A 17,840-nucleotide genomic window follows, 5' to 3' on the forward strand; every position below is an offset into this window, starting at 1 on the left:
AGAAATGGAGAAAAAGATTTGACAAGTACACAAAAAAAGCCTGAGAGGCATCTAAAACATCTTATCCAAAAGGGAAGAAATACACAAGTTTAATATGAAATTTATGCTATTTTTAAATTAGGTATTCACATGCTAGTTATAGCTGTCAAAGAAGTGAAAAGCCTTGTTTATGGACATTCACACAAAATGGGCAATGTTCATCAAGTGCTATGAAAAAAGAGGAAATCTCACTGCCTAAAAAGGCCAAAAAACCACATGCACAAATTCCACTGAATTCATGTGGTCGATGTGCCATGTGAAGGCAAGGCAAGGCAGCTTTATCTGTAGAGCACATTTCAGCAACAGGGCAATTCAAAGTGCTTTACATGAAAACAGATAAAAAAATTAAAAACAGATAAAATAGGAGACAAAAAATTACAGTGCAGTATAAGAAATTAAACATTTGAAGGGGAAAGCATGAGAACAGAAATAAGGAACAAGGTACAGAAAGTAAGACTAGATACAAAGCTGTCAGAGACAGAAACAAGTATCAACAGTCACATACAAAGTCGAGTAATCCAATCTTTCATCTCATTTACCACCTAAACAGTAAGCAGCATATGTTATACATATATAACCCCTTCCAACTACTTTCACAGATTTTACATCTGATTTCTTTTGTTGCTAGAACACACAGATTCCCCTAATAGGGATGAATAAAGTATCATCTTACTGCAGCATCTTAACAAAAGAGAAAAGACAAAGAGAGAAAAAGGAGAGTAGAACTTCTGGTCAGTTTGAAGAGGAGTCTTGTTCCACCTTCAGAACTGTAACAAATGTAATATCTCAATCATCAGGGTAAAATATGTTAAACCCTCATACAACCGCAATATCTGACCAACTGTTTCTCCCTAATTAATGTCTAATTTTATGTTCATTCATGCCAACTGTGTGAAGGAATAAATAAATAAATATTAAATATCCAAAAGCTTTAAATACACATTAAACAAGAGGTCATTAAATGATGTGCACAGGAAGTATAATCCATTCTCTAATAACTTAAATGTTGAAATAGGAATGAAGAATGTATTAACATTTATTAAATGTATTTACAGCATGTGTGTTTTGGTCACATTTCTTTAATATATACATATATATTGGTATATATTTGCATTTATATAAATGTACAGTACGTGTCTGTGGAAATGGAAAAGACTCCCATCTCTTCTACATCCTCCTTCATCCTAGCTTTGGGAGTTTTCCAACTAAAAACACTGTGGCGCTTCCCAAACCTATAGTTTTTTTTTGCTCCATTCCCTCCTAATTTTCACTTCCACCCCCCATCTTTTGGGATCTGTTTCCCTGGAGGCTTTAGCTTGTGGATGAACAACTGTCCCACTCATGCTCATTCTCACCTGGTTTCGTTCCCTCTGTCCCATTTTGTTAAAGACCAATTAGCCCATTTGCAGAAAAGCAGCAAACGCAAGGGACAGTAGCTGGCTGTGGTCTAGTTAGACATACACATGTACATTGCAGTCTATTTTGGAAGATGTATGCTCTATTTATTGCAGAAAAATGTGTTTCAATGATTCAGGTTTAGGTCAAAGTTGTGTACACAACCTCATGTCAGAGCTGTTGTGGAAAAATGTAGCGTGAATTCAGTGTTGTTCGCAAATGAATAGCAGAGTTTACTTGTCTTTTGTGTTGAACAGCAACTTATTTTCAGATTCCTCTAAACCTGCCCACTGAAATTGTTTTTTTTCTGCGATTGAACTCTGTTAAAAACTGGACTTTCAATGATTCATCTTTTACGAAAAGGTCCACAGAGGTTTCTCATTTTAATTGTGGTTCTGGGTTAATAGTTGGTGGCCTACTTCCTCTCCTGCCAGTGCCTGATATGGCCCACTTCGGTCAGCTCAGATACATGTCATGCCTACATGCCCTACATCTGGAGCACTACCTGAAGCCCTCTCTGGATGGAGGAGACTCGACCCGATTTACATTTTCTTGATTATGATTTCACATTTTCTCTTTTTCTAGATAAGGTCAAGTAGTTTTGTTAGACAGAGGAAGACAAGGATACCATAGACTAAATGTAAGTGTTTCTACCAGGAGAACTTTCCCAGAAGAAGCAAGAACATTTTAAAATGTGGCCATGAACAGACTTGAGTCCTTGAAGAAGAATATGAACCTCTAAATATGTAAGTCAGCTTTAAATCTTGGCCAACCGAATAAGCTCACAATCCTTGTGATAAAATAGTTGCCGCCGTGATAACTTTCCAGAGTTGTAAGAGTTTGTATTACAAACCATTGTGCAGGGTTTAGCTGTATGCTAAGCCCCTAAAACACATGAATCTGTTACTCCAACTGGACTTACTAGATCCTATTTCGTGTCTTACACCAACGCAGTCCCTTCGCTGTTTTGAATTCCCACTTTAACTTAAACCTCTGCAAAAACTCAATTTTCTGCTACACCCAAATGTCTCATTCCTATCACAACTGCATCAAACAATTGGGGGAAGATTCAGCCTTGAGTCTCTTTCACTGCAAGTGTTGAAGTCACACAAAACACAATACAACAGTAGAGGTATGGAAACAACTGAAATGTTACTATGCAGTTAATAAAACCGGGAAGACTGCAAGACCAGATGAGTGCACAGCTAAATAGCTAGAATTTCAAGAGCAGGTGACAAAGCTGCCATTATCTCTGGAGGGACTTCTTTGTGCAGTTCTTATTTAATAATATAATATTCATGAAACAACATGAGCTTTGACAACGGGGTTGGTTTGGTTCACCACAAACACACATCAGACTTAAGGGCCTTTAAGATGAGCTGTCTGAGTGTTGTGCTGATGAGCAGAGACACTAGCAAGTAAATAGAAAAGAGTTGTGTATAAAACAAATATCAAAGGTCACTGAGGATGGCAGGGCATTTAAAAAGGTTTAGAGTTTGAGAGAATGAGGATCAGTTAAAGTTAAAAGGGATGGAAGGGACGTTTACAGTACTTCATCAGTTTAACCTTACCTTGAACCTGCCTTGTGTGATTCTGATCCCTTCCAGCTCTCAAGCCCAACTATGTTACATTGAAAAGACAAGTTACAGTGAAATATCTATCGGTGAAGACACATTGTCTACATTTGATCAGATAAAAGAAACAATGTGTTCTTGTATATATAGCTGTATCCAGCTCTGTCTAAGGTAAAAGGCTGGAACCTGTACGAAGCATCTCTGTCGAGCCCGAGCATGTTCACCGGGAAGTGATTTAGAGTAAACATGGGACAGTCCATCCATCCATCTTCATCCGCTTATCCGGGGTCGGGTCGCGGGGGTAGCAGCTCCAGCAGGGGACCCCAAACTTCCCTTTCCCGGGCCACATTAACCATTAACATGGGACAGTGATGTACATTATTAATACTTGTGCATGCTACTGATGCATGATACAAGCTACTGTTGTCTATTCCTGTGGTTGTTCTGAGTGTCAGCAGACCAAAAGAGTCAGTGTGTCCCACCACAAATTTATCACCCACACACACCCACACACACACACAATGTTAATACATCAGCAGCAGCAAGTAAGTGCCAGCTAAAATACGATTGCTTATGCCAAAACCTGCAGCAGGCAGAGACAGCTGCTAAGACTGTCTTTTAACTAAATGTCACATGTTTAAACCCACAGGTTGTTCTCCCTTCAAAGTGCCCTACAGTAGTATAAGAATGGAAAGCATGGAGTACACAGATTCAAAGTCAATCCAGTCATGGGAATGATTAAAACTTTTTTATATAAACCTCTGACCTTCAGAGTACAAGGGGTCTGCGGTTGGAAAGTTTCAGAGGCCCAACAGTTGTTTATTATAGTTAGGCCTAGTTATGTAGTAATTATTCATGTTGAGTATGGGAGATGTCAATCAAAATCTAAACCCACACGGCCCTAAAAAATAAGTTTAATGTGCAGCATAGCATTATATTTCGAATACTTTAGCTGGTATGCCAATGACATGCTGCACTACGTTTTTTTTAACAAAATTATATTTCCCCGCTTTTATTCTGAATGCCATTGCATTTTCTAGAAGTATTACAAATACTTAACTTTTCTTTGCAATGTGCAAACACACATTTTAGTTGTCAACCAACACATCTCAACACACAGTGTAAATAGAATATTTGCCGCCATGTTTCTGCTATTAATGTTTCTACCTAAAAGTACTCAAGAAAATGACCACTCAATGCACCTCTGGTCTTTGTTCCCAAACCTAAATGGAAATTTCCATTCTCTCAGCCAACTGGAGCCACATTTTCCACTCGCAAAGCCAAGAAACCTCAATGGTTTGAGAGGAGCTTAAGAGGAGCACTTACTTCCAAGTTTTCTTATCAAAAGTGAGTTTCTACATAACATTTTACAGACATCAACTTCCTGACTTTATTTTAAGTTATTGGTCTGAGTTTTGTGTGTCAAACAGATTGTCCCCACTTTGTTTTGATACAATAAAGGAGGAATAACATCTTATTTGTGCATTATGTATTATACTCTATTACGCTAAAATCTGTAAACCCATATAACCCATCTATGTTTCTTGCTAACCCTCAGTAATCATCATTAAACCATTGCTTTTCTTCACCATGCATCCTACCACATTCAGTGAAACCCCTTTGTTTACGTCCTGCAACAGATGACGGATTTAACACTTCTAATCTATTAAGTAATTAGGCAGTGCCGGGGAATTCACTATCTTGCCAAAAACAGTCCAGTGATGCCAACAAAATCCCAAGCAGCAAACAGGAAGTCAAACTCCTCTCTGAATCTGTGGCAGAACAGAAACTTCACTGAGGGGGAAGCTGCCATATGAGGGAGCTCCAAATTTAGCCTGGCATGGCAGTGAATATGTGTGTGTATATGTATTGTGAGTCACATGAATTGGGACAAGCACGCATGCACGCAAAATCCATTAACAATAGCAATTATGGAGAGATTTTAATTACATTTGACAAGTTGTATTGTAAAATGCCACAACAAAAAACACTCTCTCAAGTATAAAGGATTCAGTCTACGATCTGTTTTATCTTGCTGTAACCACAGGGCCTGAATGACTACCCTAATATGGATAGTAGCATCAAATATAGTAGTTGTGTTTTGCTCAATTCTTCATATTTGACACATATAACATTTAGGGAACAACAATGCAAACGTCATTTGCTCGTTGGAGAGATCAAACAGGTGGCTTTTTGTTAAATTTGGCAGCACACGTCAAGTGTGACCTGTTAACTTCCTTTAACAGGTTTTTGATTTCTATAGCTTTGTAGGTGACTTGAGCCATGCCCGTCCAACAGTTAATGTAATGGAAGTAGGAGTGGCATCGCAAAATCACTCAGAGAGGAGTTTGGGATTGTACAAAGCTTCTGACCTTGATACTGGAGGTGTCTCCTACCAACTGTTACAAATCAAATCAATCTCAACTTTCAAGCCAACGTGGACAAGAGGTGCATAAAGTACTCAGACAAATTAAAATTTGACCAGCTACAATTCTATGACGTAGATCGTATGATGTTAGTGAAATCTCCAGAACAGCTATTGAATGGAAAATTGTTTTTCAAAGGTCAAGAATAAACTTTTAATCTCTGTTTTGGAGGGCCGTGACAAATTACTTGTTTATGTTGGAGGACGTGTTGGAAAGGCAGCATGACTCAATTCATCAGTCCAGACATTTTTAAACAAGATTTGTTTTGGCAGATCTGCATCTGTATGAAATCAGATATTTAAAAAGGCAAGCTTTAAGAAGTGCAGCACTGACAAGATCCTGCAAGGCCGTTAAATGTAAGCTGTATGAAATTCATGAAGGTTGTGCTCAGCATTTGCAACAAGGTCTTAACCTGATGGGCAACCTGATGTCACAACTCCCTCTGATTTGTGAAGGAGACAGTGGGAAGTCACAACCTGCTTTAAGTTTTTAAACTCATATCTTCTCCACTCGTGTATATCTTATGTGTATGTATGTGGTTGTGTTTGAAGCTTTGGTCTTAGTTTCAAGACAGACAGGGTTAAAGTGTGACAGAGTGTGTGAGAGTACAGTTGACCATAAATGGTGAAACCTCATTTTACAGCTTCCTCGTGGCCAAGAAGCCTTTCACACGCACACTGAAGACAAGGCATCACACCACACATTTTGTTTTGTGTGAGAATGTGAGGGTGTGTCGACTCGGGTCACATCTCCTCTCAGAGAAGACTTCTTCTAAATTTGGTTCTCCCTTTTTCACGCAATATCCAATGGCAGAAAGACAGCTCCAAAGCAAAATAAACATCCCATAACTTTATCTATCAACTGAGGATGCAGCATATTTGTTACTCCTCAATTATACTGTTTTTGCAACAGATAGAAGGGAAATTAATTACTTAAAGTGCTCATATTATGCTCATTTTCAGGTTCATAATTGTATTTAGAGGTTGTACCAGAATAGGTTTAATTTTCAGAAAACACCATATTTTTGTTGTACTGCACATTGCTGCAGCTCCTCTTTTCACCCTGTGTGTTGAGCTCTCTGTTCTAGCTACAGAGTGAAGCATCTCACTTCAGTACCATCTTTGTTGGGAGTTGCACATGTGCAGTAGGTAGGTAAGGACTACTAGCCAGTCAGAAGCAGAGTATGAGGGCGTGCCACGCTAGCAGCTAGGCGAGCATTATAACGTGTGTTATAAAGTGACCACGTTTGTCTCTGAAGTAAAGGCTGGACTACAATAGAGCTGTTTGGAGCAGTTGGTGAACAGTGTTTTCTGTTGGAGATGGTAAGTCCTTTTGGGGTGGACTTTGGGCTTTTTCACTTTGTAAACCTATAATGTGCACAAACAAGATATATAACACAATAAAGGAAAGGGAAAAAGCCAAAAAGCACAATATGAGCACTTTAAATAAACTGATTATATTGCTGATTGTTGTCTAAATTATTCAATTAACTGTAACTGGTCTTTTAAACATTATTTTTTCTTTTTCTTTTCTTTGTTTAACATCATTGTAAGGAGAATATTTGTGGATTATGGACTGTTGGTCGGACAAAACAAGACATTTGAAGACATCAACATGAGCACTGGGAAACTGTGATTGGCATTTTTCACTATTTTTAAATATTTTACTAACCAATTAGTCAATGAATGAAAATGTGTTAGTTGCAGCATTCTGAGAGCATTTTAAATCTACTCACAGGCTATTGGCGGGATGAAGAGGAGGGAAGCTGATCCAGGTTCAGTGAGGATGATCTTCCAGACAGGGCAGCAGAAGTTCCCAATCTGAAAAGACATGCAGGCTTTTCATTATAGAGATGAAAAATGTCAAGAACAGTTTAATACTGTCTTCTATGATTCATTACAGGCTTGTTTTTGTTTGTTTGCCCACATAATTTTATCTTCTAATGACAAAAATGGGACATACGGGAGCCATTATCCCGTTATCGCTCACTTTCTACCACAGCAACAAAAATAAAAACGATAGCACGGTTCTCCATGGTTCTGTCCAAAACAGATTTGCCCCAAAAGCCAATAACAGAGGTGTTCCCTGTGTCTGTGGACTCTGTGGGATTGGCATTAGAATAAAGCATGAATAATTTCTTTGGAAGGACGGAGCAGCTGTAGCCCTTTCACATGAAAATGAGCAACACACACACACACACACACACACACACACACACACACACACACACACACACACACACACACACACACACACACACACACACACACACACACACACACACACACACACACACACTTTAAGAAAGTACCCTCATGTTAAAATGCCCTTTCTTCACAGAAAAATCCAGTATAAAAAGGAGAGTACTAACCTCACTCAGAGTGTGTGTGTGTGTGTGTGTGTGTGTGTGTGTGTGAAACTGCTTCTTGCTCAAGTAGGCATCACTTCCTTTTGTTGTTTCAGGAAGTGTCTTAAACAAGTCAATCTGGCTGCCAAAAGTAACCTTCAGTCTGCTTTTAGTCTGTGTTGCACAAACACCATTCAGCACTGGCTGCTTCTTTGCCACAGTCACAGCAAAGAACACTTTTGAATATCTATAACCTATGTCCAATTTGAGCTGCATGTATTTTACATCTCCATACAGTAAAAAATAGAAGATCAAGATCTTGGTCTACGAGTCAGAATCCCACTGCTCCCCTTACCCTGACTTTAACCTAAACATGAGTGGAACCTTAACCCTAAAACCAAGCCTTAAAAAAGTATAACTGCCCAGAAAAATAGTCAAATGATTTCAACTAATGGTGGATTTGCAACATAGCAAGCATATTGGCAGCTTTAAAAAATGCCAGTAAAAGGCCACTAAACACAATCTAACACAGAGCTTTTACTCACTACTGTTTAGCACATAGTTGGGGGATTTCCTGCCACTGACTATAACTGGAAACAAAACACAAAAAAGTGTTGAATCAAACACGCAGGAGACACAAAAAACATTCTGAAGCAGTTTGAAGAGACGTGGTGAAAGCGAAGTGAGCTGGCAGGGTCAAGCTACGAGTCTCTCTTTGACTGGCTCGGAGGACAAACTGCAAGCACCAGTTCTCACAATGTGAAGAAAATAATCAATGGAGGCTTGCTGACATAAAACAGGAGGGTTTTGTAGATTTCTGCAAAAATAATCGGGTAATGGCAAGATTCTCTACTATGTGCCCTACTGATGCAAAAAATGGAAACTTGTAAATTAAACTGCAAACAGAGTTAAATCTATTGAGTATGTGTAGATGATGAGCAATCATGCTGGACCAGTATTGATAGAATATAATCTAATTTAGTTCTGTCAATGTTTGCCACATTCACCATCTTGATTTAGTGTGTTAGCATGCTAACCGATGCTAATAAAAGCTTTGATTTTTTTTATGGCTTTGTGAGTTGCCAAATTGAGTTTGTTCTTGTACAAAACACTACCAAACAGATCTGTGTGAACATGACGTCATCTGGTCTGAGGATGTGTGCTGTGTGTGTGCATCAGCTAATGAATCATCAGAACGAAGAGAGAAAAAACAAAAGAACAAAATGTGACTCTGAGCAGTCAGTCAAGTCAATGGAGTCATATACAGCAAGAACAGGTTTCTCTCTGATTGCTTAGAATAGATATGTAATCCTGTAGGATTGTTGTCTTGCTTTACAGCAAAAGCAAACGTTCATGGTGGCAAATGAATGAAATGACGATTACAAACTTTGCGTCCTGTTTAAAATGTGAAAAAATATAGATGTAATGCCAAATACTCACTAGTTCATGAATCAAAATTGTGATGATTTGCTGCTTTTAGAAAGACTTGGGGTCTTTCACCAGTTGTTCTGAAACCATATGATTAATCTATTAGCCTAATGGAGAAAACAATATTCAGTACTTCATACCACTTCTGCCAAACTATTTTCCCGGCGTCATCCTCAAGTAGAAATACATATAACCTATATCATGAAGATTGTCTGTCTAAACAGAAGTAATCCCATTACCAGAACTATCTATCACTGACTACTTTACTACTGTATGTCTGCACAATAACCAACATTTATTTTTACTTTATTGTATCGGCTCCTTCTCTCCCTGCCTGCCTGCCTGTCCAAACGCACAATGACAGCATTTTAATCCAAAAAGTAAAAAAAAAACACAGTACACCTGCCTGTGCACTGCACTAACACTTTGTAGTCAAACATGGTACAAGAACTTTTATTTTTGCAATTATTCCCAGCAAGAAATTCTATGATTGGTTAAAAGATAACCTATTAGCATACAGCATGATTGTGCATTTTTATCCCAAATGCCCAAACACAGCTCAGATGTCATTCCCCAAGACATAAAACCAGCGTCACAGTCCAAATCCAGGTGATGATGGTCAAAATGCTGGCTAAACAGATGACAGCCTAAGTTTACACACACATACCCAAGGACGACTGCTGCCGATGGATGTAAACAAACTCACGCTGCAGACGCCGTCACGAGGCAAAGAGACTGCAGCCAGCCCTCGCCCTCTCCTCTTCCTCCTGCTTTTAATCTCTCTCTCTCTCTCTCGCTCTCTCTCTCTCTCGCTCTCTCTCTCTCTCTCTCGCTCTCTCTCTCTCTCTCACATCGTCGCTTCTCGGGATTCACTAAAAACATTATGACCTTCATGAAAATAGGCGATTGCAGGACTGTTGCATTAGACTGCATCAGTTTTAGCTAGGTGTGCCAAATAAACTGGCAGCTGAGTGTGATTGTGATGTGTTACAGCTTCTCCAATGTGAGGATTAGCAATACACAATTTTCCCATTTACCCCCAATGCTCATCAATAACTAATGTGACTGTTGCATCAGAGCACTCAGCATCGACAGAGCAGTGTGTCTATTCAGATGTACATTTGGTCAGACCATATCATCTGAATAAATGTACCCTTCTAGAGACTTCTAGAGATGTTTTGTGTCTGTATCTGTCTCATGTTAATAGTTAAGCATAACGTTAGCAAACTGAATGCAGTGAGAAATAGAAAACTCCAAGGAGGAACTACAAAATAATGATTTTTGGCTGCAATCTTCCTAGTTTCTCGCACATTCACATATCAATCTACATGAGAAAAATATTTATTTTCGTTACTTTTACTGTGATGACAAATAATTAAAGGTCCTATGACATGCTGCTTTTTGGGTGCTTTTATATAGGCCTTAGTAGTCCCCTAATACTGTATCTGAAGTCTCTTTTATATAGGCCTTAGTGCTCCCCTAGTACTGTATCTGAAGTCTCTTTTATATAGGCCTTAGTGGTCCCCTAATACTGTATCTGAAGTCTCTTTTATATAGGCCTTAGTGGTCCGTAATACTGTATCTGAAGTCTCTTTTATATAGACCTTACTGGTCCCCTAATACTGTATCTGAAGTCTCTTTTATATAGGCCTTAGTGGTCCCCTAATACTGTATCTGAAGTCTCTTTTATATAGGCCTTAGTGGTCCCCTAATACTGTATCTGAAGTCTCTTTTTATATAGGCCTTAGTGGTCCCCCTAATACTGTATCTGAAGTCTCTTTTATATAGGCCTTAGTGGTCCCCTAATACTGTATCTGAAGTCTCTTTTATATAGGCCTTAGTGGTCCCCTAATACTGTATCTGAAGTCTCTTTTATATAGGCCTTAGTGGTCCCCTAATACTGTATCTGAAGTCTCTTTTATATAGGCCTTAGTGGTCCCCTAATACTGTATCTGAAGTCTCTTTTATATAGGCCTTAGTGGTCCCCTAATACTGTATCTGAAGTCTCTTTTATATAGGCCTTAGTGGTCCCCTAATACTGTATCTGAAGTCTCTTTTATATAGGCCTTAGCTGGTCCCCTAATACTGTATCTGAAGTCTCTTTTATATAGGCCTTAGTGGTCCCCTAATACTGTATCTGAAGTCTCTTTTATATAGGCCTTAGTGGTCCCCTAATACTGTATCTGAAGTCTCTTTTATATAGGCCTTAGTGGTCCCCTAATACTGTATCTGAAGTCTCTTTTATATAGGCCTTAGTGGTCCCCTAATACTGTATCTGAAGTCTCTTTTATATAGGCCTTAGTGGTCCCCTAATACTGTATCTGAAGTCTCTTTCCCAAAATTCAGCCTTGGTACAGAATTACAGCCACTAGAGCCAGTCCCACAATGAGCTTTACTTAGTATGTGCCATTTCTGTGTCTGTAGCTTTAAATGCTATTGAGGAGGAGAGAGAGGGGGGTGTGGCAAGGTGGAGGGTGGGGGTGTGGCCTTGACCAACTGCCATGCTTCACTTGTTTCCAAGCCATGTCGCTCTCTCTCATGGGTGGGCCAAATTCTCTGGGCGGGCAAAGCAGAGAAAGGGGAGGTAACCTTCCTCATTATGACGTCATAAAGGGAAGATTCCAGATCGGCCCATCTGAGCTTTCATTTTCTCAAAGGCAGAGCAGGATACCCAGGGCTCGGTTTAGACCTATCACCATTTCTAGCCACTGGGGGACCATAGGCAGGCTGGGGGAACTCATATTAATGTTAAAAAAACCTCATAAAGTGACATGTTCAGGCCATGGGACCTTTAATCAAATGTACAAAAGTAATAGTGAATGAAACTGGCAAAACTTCCATTTCAGCTTCTCAAATATGTATATTTTTTGGTTTACTTAGTTTTATATGATTGTAAACTGAATATTTTTGGGTCTTTGAAAAAAATAAGACATATGAAGCCCCCATGGACTCTGAGAGTTTGTTGAGAATAACATAAAGAAAGTAATCATTAGTTGCAGCCATACATTTATTTATACTTCTGTACTATATGATAGTTTTACTCATTTGTTCTTATAGGCTATTGGTGGTTAGGGAACAATCTATTGTCTTTAGTATGTATGTAATGCAATTATTAACTTTATATATTTTATGTGTTTCTGACTACATATCTGCATTTCGGCATATTCTTGACGAAGGTCCAGAGGGACCGAAACGTTAGTTTTCTTTAATAAATGGTGATGCTGCAGCAAGACCAGTGTGCGGGATTTTGTTTTTGTCCTACATACCTGCACAGAAGAATTGTTTGGATGTGTGAGTTTTTTCTTTAAAAAGGCAAATGTTTTGCAACCTGCATTCTGAGTAAATATGATGATGAGATTGACGATGAGTTATCGAGTGATTCATTTGAATTTTAAGTGAAGAGGATGACACAGCTCATTACCCTGGCATACCTCATATGTCAGCTATATGCTTTCTCTTTCTATCTTTTAAAACCAGACGGGCAATAAGACAAACGGCTAACACATGCTTGCTGTATATATGTCGTATGACGAGAGCAAGAAAGGCAGATGCCTTGGAAGACGATGAGGATGAATCAACAGGTGTTTGCTGGGCCCTATTGAGCTGAGTGAGAGAGAACACACACACACACACACACACACACGACACCATGTGATTTGAAATCAAATTACACTTCATCAATACAGATGTTCAAGTAAAAATGCCAAACATTTTCTGGTTCCAGCTTCTCAAATATGAAGATTCGATGCTTTCTGTGTCATAAATGTTATTAAACTGAATATTGCTTGGATTGTTGCGTGTGAGCCAATGAAAGATGTTTGGGTGAGCGAGATGGAGAGAGAGTGACAAGAAATGATTTATGTGGAAACAGAGGAGGAAATGGAAATGGGGGATACAGGGAGTACAAAGATAGCGCTGATGGATGGTGCAAAGTTAAGATGCAGAATAACTTTTGAATTGTTGGATTAAGGGCAAAAACAAAGGGGATTCAGTGGCATCAAAATAAATGACTACCCTGTCAAATTGGGAGTAAGGATAGAGGGGGCCTATACACATAGCTGCCATAAGTATGCTATAATCCCCTAACATATGACTTTAAATCAAGCTTAGGTCATGTGGTGACACCTGAGGCAGCTCTACTCTCTGAACAAAGGCAGTGAAATGAGGTTGAAAGCACCCAAAGCTATCTTTAGCTTTGGGAGCTAAGATTATTATTTTGTCATATGCTGATTTGGGGATTTAAAAAAAAACTATATAAACTTAACACAACATTACCGCCATTTGCAACTTGTAAACATTCAACTCTTAAATCATGGAAGTGTGTTGGTTCCCTGGCACAAAAAGTGAGAAAAGCCTTACAATACTCCCACCTGAAGCTACCTATTGTTTCAAACGTTCACAGTATGGGCCACATTTCCAAGCAGGTCACATTTCTCCTCTTAAAGAGCTCTTGGAAATCGATGTCCAGCTGACCTTGACTCCTGCACAGTGAAACTTAAAACCACTCTGATGGCCAGCAGAAATACTGCAGTAAAATGTGTGGACAACATGCAAACAGACTCAGCAAACTTGCACATCCACAGTCAGCCTCCAGACAGGGCATGCAGCACTCACATAACGTTATTACACTGAAATGACCAAAATACATCTGTGTGTGTGTGTGTGTGTGTTTGTAACAGGATGATTTGTAGGGTACGAGCTATAAAATCACTTCCAGAAACTAAGCATGTCCAATCATAACATGGTAATACATTTTTAAAAAGTCAGTCAATTTTTATTTGTCACAACATGAAATTGTAGGAGGTACAATTCCAGTGAAATGTTACCCCATCAGCTCCTTAGACTTGTGCATGATTCATCATAAAGCAGAATGTGGCCGTCAGATCGGTACACGGGAAAGAGTCACCCAGTTGAACGGCACCCAGGATCCAGCCAAGTCTCTGCGTAAGTAGTCTATATCGACAACGTTTCATTTACAATCATTGATTGCTCAGGTGCCGCCAGAGTTCCGCCGGATGTCCCTTAATTCTGTCGGATGTCTGTCACCTTCTGCTTTCTTTGTGTTGGCATTCTAAACTATGTTAGCTGCTTCTCACTATCTGTCGAATCTGAGTTTTTTGTTGCACGACTAAAACAACTTTTGAACGTACACGTTCTACCAAAACAAGTTCCTTCCCGAGGCTATTTTGCAGAGGCACCGTTGTTCCATTGGGCACTTGGCACCGCCCAAGACGATTGTGATTGGTTTAAAGAAATGCCAATAAACCAGCGCAAGTTTTTCTCCCATCCCGGAATGCTGTGTGGACTAGCCAGACCTTCCTCCGCACCGCTGTGGAGATAGAGCTGGCAATGAGAGACTACTGCATAAGGAAACCACAGCTCCAGACATCTCACTGTAAACCAACGCAGGCACAAAGGCCACCCAGCCAGTGGGAGATACGAGGGGACAATTTTAGAAAAAAAAAAGAGAAAACCATGACGTAGACGAGTTTGGCTTTTCGAAGGCATACATAGCAAATGGCACTGTTTTTTCTTCTTTGAGAAAATGTGTTCTAAATCACTTGAAAGGGTCTGTTCTCCATCTAACACATTGTTGGAGTGCCCACTGTCTCTATGGGCCTCCCACTCCCTGGGCCCCAGTGCAACCGCACTGCCTGCATTGTCTGTATTTACGCCCCTGCACACAGCTCACCATCCGACACCTGCACACTGGCTAGTAGGATGCCCAGCAGAGAAGTCGCAGTCAGCGTTTCATTCCTCCTCGCTTGGCTCGGTGCCCTCTCTGATGTAGCTAGCTAGAGAAGGAGATGGACGCAAAGATGGTTTGGCTTGTCCACATAGTCGGGATTGTATCCACAGGTCGTAGCTCTACACACACTTGGAGGAAAATGCACCTTTCCTTTACGTAATACCAGTGGCAGCAGTGGTTTTCAGACTGTGACCCGCCTGACACATTTAAGGAACCACTTACACATTATAATATATCCCGTCAGAGGACTTCCTCTATATTAAATGAAACTAAACTACAATTATTATAACCCATCAGTCCTATTTATGTTTTTCGTCTTGTCCTGCTCTGGCGTTAGTCAGCTGTAGTCCGCTCAGCTGACGTTTGTCCTGTGTTGTTTATAAGTTATGTGCCAACAATTACAAGTAAAACCTGTCTTGTTATTAAAATAAATAATAACAAAACTAATTAAAGTTTCCGTTCCGAACTTACTGACAGTAACGTAACGTGTAAACACCAACAAAGCTGCAACCGTTAACAGTTAACGTTAGCTCTTTAGCCGATAAAAACCCGTCACTACTCTACGTATTTTGAATTAAAATTAACCGTAATAAGCCTTTACTTACCGGCCCGGGTGCGTGTTATGGTAAAATATCCGTTTGTTGGATCAAAATACAACTATTGTGATGAGTGTGTCCACAAACTGCCGTACTGTTCTGCGTGTGTCTCTCTTCTGGTTGTAGCCGCAGCAGCTACAGCAGCCGTTGGTCACACCCCCTGCGTGCCTGCGTCATTACGCAAGCTTGTACGCACGACGTAGATATTTTTCAAAAGTCTTTAGTCATTAGTCTATGATATTTACATTTATTTAATTCTAAATGAAATATATATAAATATACAACTGATTACTGTTATCTCAAGTACTGTACTTAAATATAATTTGGAGGCATTTATACGTACGTATTCATTTTATGCGAGTTTAATAGCTCTATACTCTACTACATTTCAAATGCAAATATTGTACATTTTACTCCACTACATTTAGTTTAGCCTACCGCAGTTACTCTGCAAAATTAGGATTTTACAAACAAAACATAGGACAACATTATAAAATGAGCAGTAGTACTACTCAACAGCCCATGTAATGTAGCTGAAATGAAAAGCAAAAATTAAAAATACTGTAGTAGCCTACTTTACTTTTGATGCTTTAAATACATTTTGACATACGTCTGTACTATAACTTACACAAAATTACTTCAATCCACGTGGATGACTGAAAAAGTAGTTTTGTCATTTGTCATCATTATATAGTATACAGTATGTAAGCTAAGCATAGATTTCAATGCAACCAAAAAAATCTTCAAATTACCTGTTTATTATAAATATGTAATAAATGTAACTGGCCTACAGAGTATTGATTTATTTAGCCACTTTGTGGAGTTGCCTTCTATCGCCATCATGTGGAATCTATGTGGCGTTACATGTTTCAACACAAGTATTAAAGCTGTGAACATACACCTGCTGTGTCCATGTTTTTTATGGATCATTTAAAAATGTAAAACAGTTTGATTAGGACATGTAGTCCTAATGGCCTCCACCCAGTAGGCAGGGCACAGAGGTGATGTAACAAGGTTCTGCAACAGTTGAAACCAGAATTAAGTTACACCTCAAACAGGATTTTTAGAAGGAATGATTTTTTTATTTTTATTTCATCTATACAAAACTTCAGCGAGACACTTTTTCCCCCAACCAAAACTTTGACATTGAATTGCTCTGGGCATGGAATGGATGTAAGGAGTTGTTAAGATTTCTAGGCCTGAATGACAACTAATATTTGAATGGCTATACAGCCTACTGAAGCTGCACAATAGTCTTAGAACTTATAATACACATTGGAAATACTTCAGATCTGTAGGTATGTGTGTATACATGTGGATGTTTCTGATGTTTATCATGTACTCATGTTGTGGTGTGTAATGTATTCATGTACTGGTATTTTTGTGAGGCTCTGTAGCGACTGTGGCAACACATTTCCTTGGAAAAGGACAATAAAGCTTTGGCTCATGGTCATTCAAAACAAAGAAATACTTTGTAATGCATATTCATATGTCTATGGGCATATGAGTGTTTCCCACCCTTGTTTTATTTAATTATTAGTAATTAAAAAAGTTAGGTTTGGAACTTTGGATATAGGAGACTCTTCAGCGATGCTGTCACTGTGGTGAGTACAGGAAATGTGTTCTATAAAAATAGATTGTTGTGCCATCTAGTCATAGAATACTAACAATCTACTTGAATACTAACATGAGCCTATAAATCCACTGGTGTTGTGGATATTTTAATATAATAACACAGATAAAGATCTCTTTCTGGTTTTAAACCTTCCCTTAGAGTTTCATATCAATATTAAACCTTTATAACACAGGGATTTGATTTATTGGGCTACGATTTGTGTTACAGTCGTTTAAAGTGTGTTACATACATTTGCACCATTGAAAGTATGCCAAAAAGCTATTAGCACTTCCTGTCTATAATGTAACGATGCATGTACAGACAACTATCACTGGATTACTTTGGAGAAAACTTACAAACATCTCTCTGCAATATGTTCAACAACATGTCATTTATTATTAAATAATACTTGATGTCTTCCTGTAAAATGAAAAAAAACTTTCTATAATGATGTTTATCCTCTATAAAGTCTGTATTTTCTAATACTAGAAGGCCATAAATAATTGTTTTTGACCCAGACACTTAACAACAAAAGAGCCTGACAGCCTGGCAACCCCAAAGTTATACTTAATATTGCATGTAGCAGCTTATTAGGGATGTACTAGTCTCTCTCTGAAACTGTATCTGCTCCCTAACTGTCAGCATAAGTGCATCAGCTTAATGCATGCATG

The 17,840-nt window shown here is 39.0% G+C and overlaps 1 protein-coding gene across 10 annotated transcripts in view; it reads right to left on the reverse strand.

The window, feature by feature from the left end:
* LOC144512985 (inositol polyphosphate-4-phosphatase type I A-like) overlaps positions 1-15,692 on the reverse strand; it is a 42,853-nt gene extending 27,161 nt beyond the window's left edge. For 5 of the 10 annotated variants that reach the window (XM_078244021.1, XM_078244024.1, XM_078244023.1 and 2 more), the window contains exons 1-2: positions 15,564-15,691; positions 7,170-7,254 (exon numbers count right to left, since the gene is read on the reverse strand). The gene's annotated coding sequence lies outside the window, so the exon portion shown is untranslated. Of the gene's footprint in view, positions 1-3,005; positions 3,055-3,194; positions 3,342-7,169; positions 7,255-9,876; positions 9,965-15,563 lie in introns of those variants that run through there. The other 5 variants (XM_078244018.1, XM_078244017.1, XM_078244019.1 and 2 more) reach the window with 5 other exon arrangements.
* Between the last annotated feature and the right edge of the window lie 2,148 nt (positions 15,693-17,840).

Source organism: Sander vitreus, chromosome 24 (genome assembly GCF_031162955.1).
Source record: "Sander vitreus isolate 19-12246 chromosome 24, sanVit1, whole genome shotgun sequence".
NCBI lineage: Eukaryota > Metazoa > Chordata > Actinopteri > Perciformes > Percidae > Sander > Sander vitreus.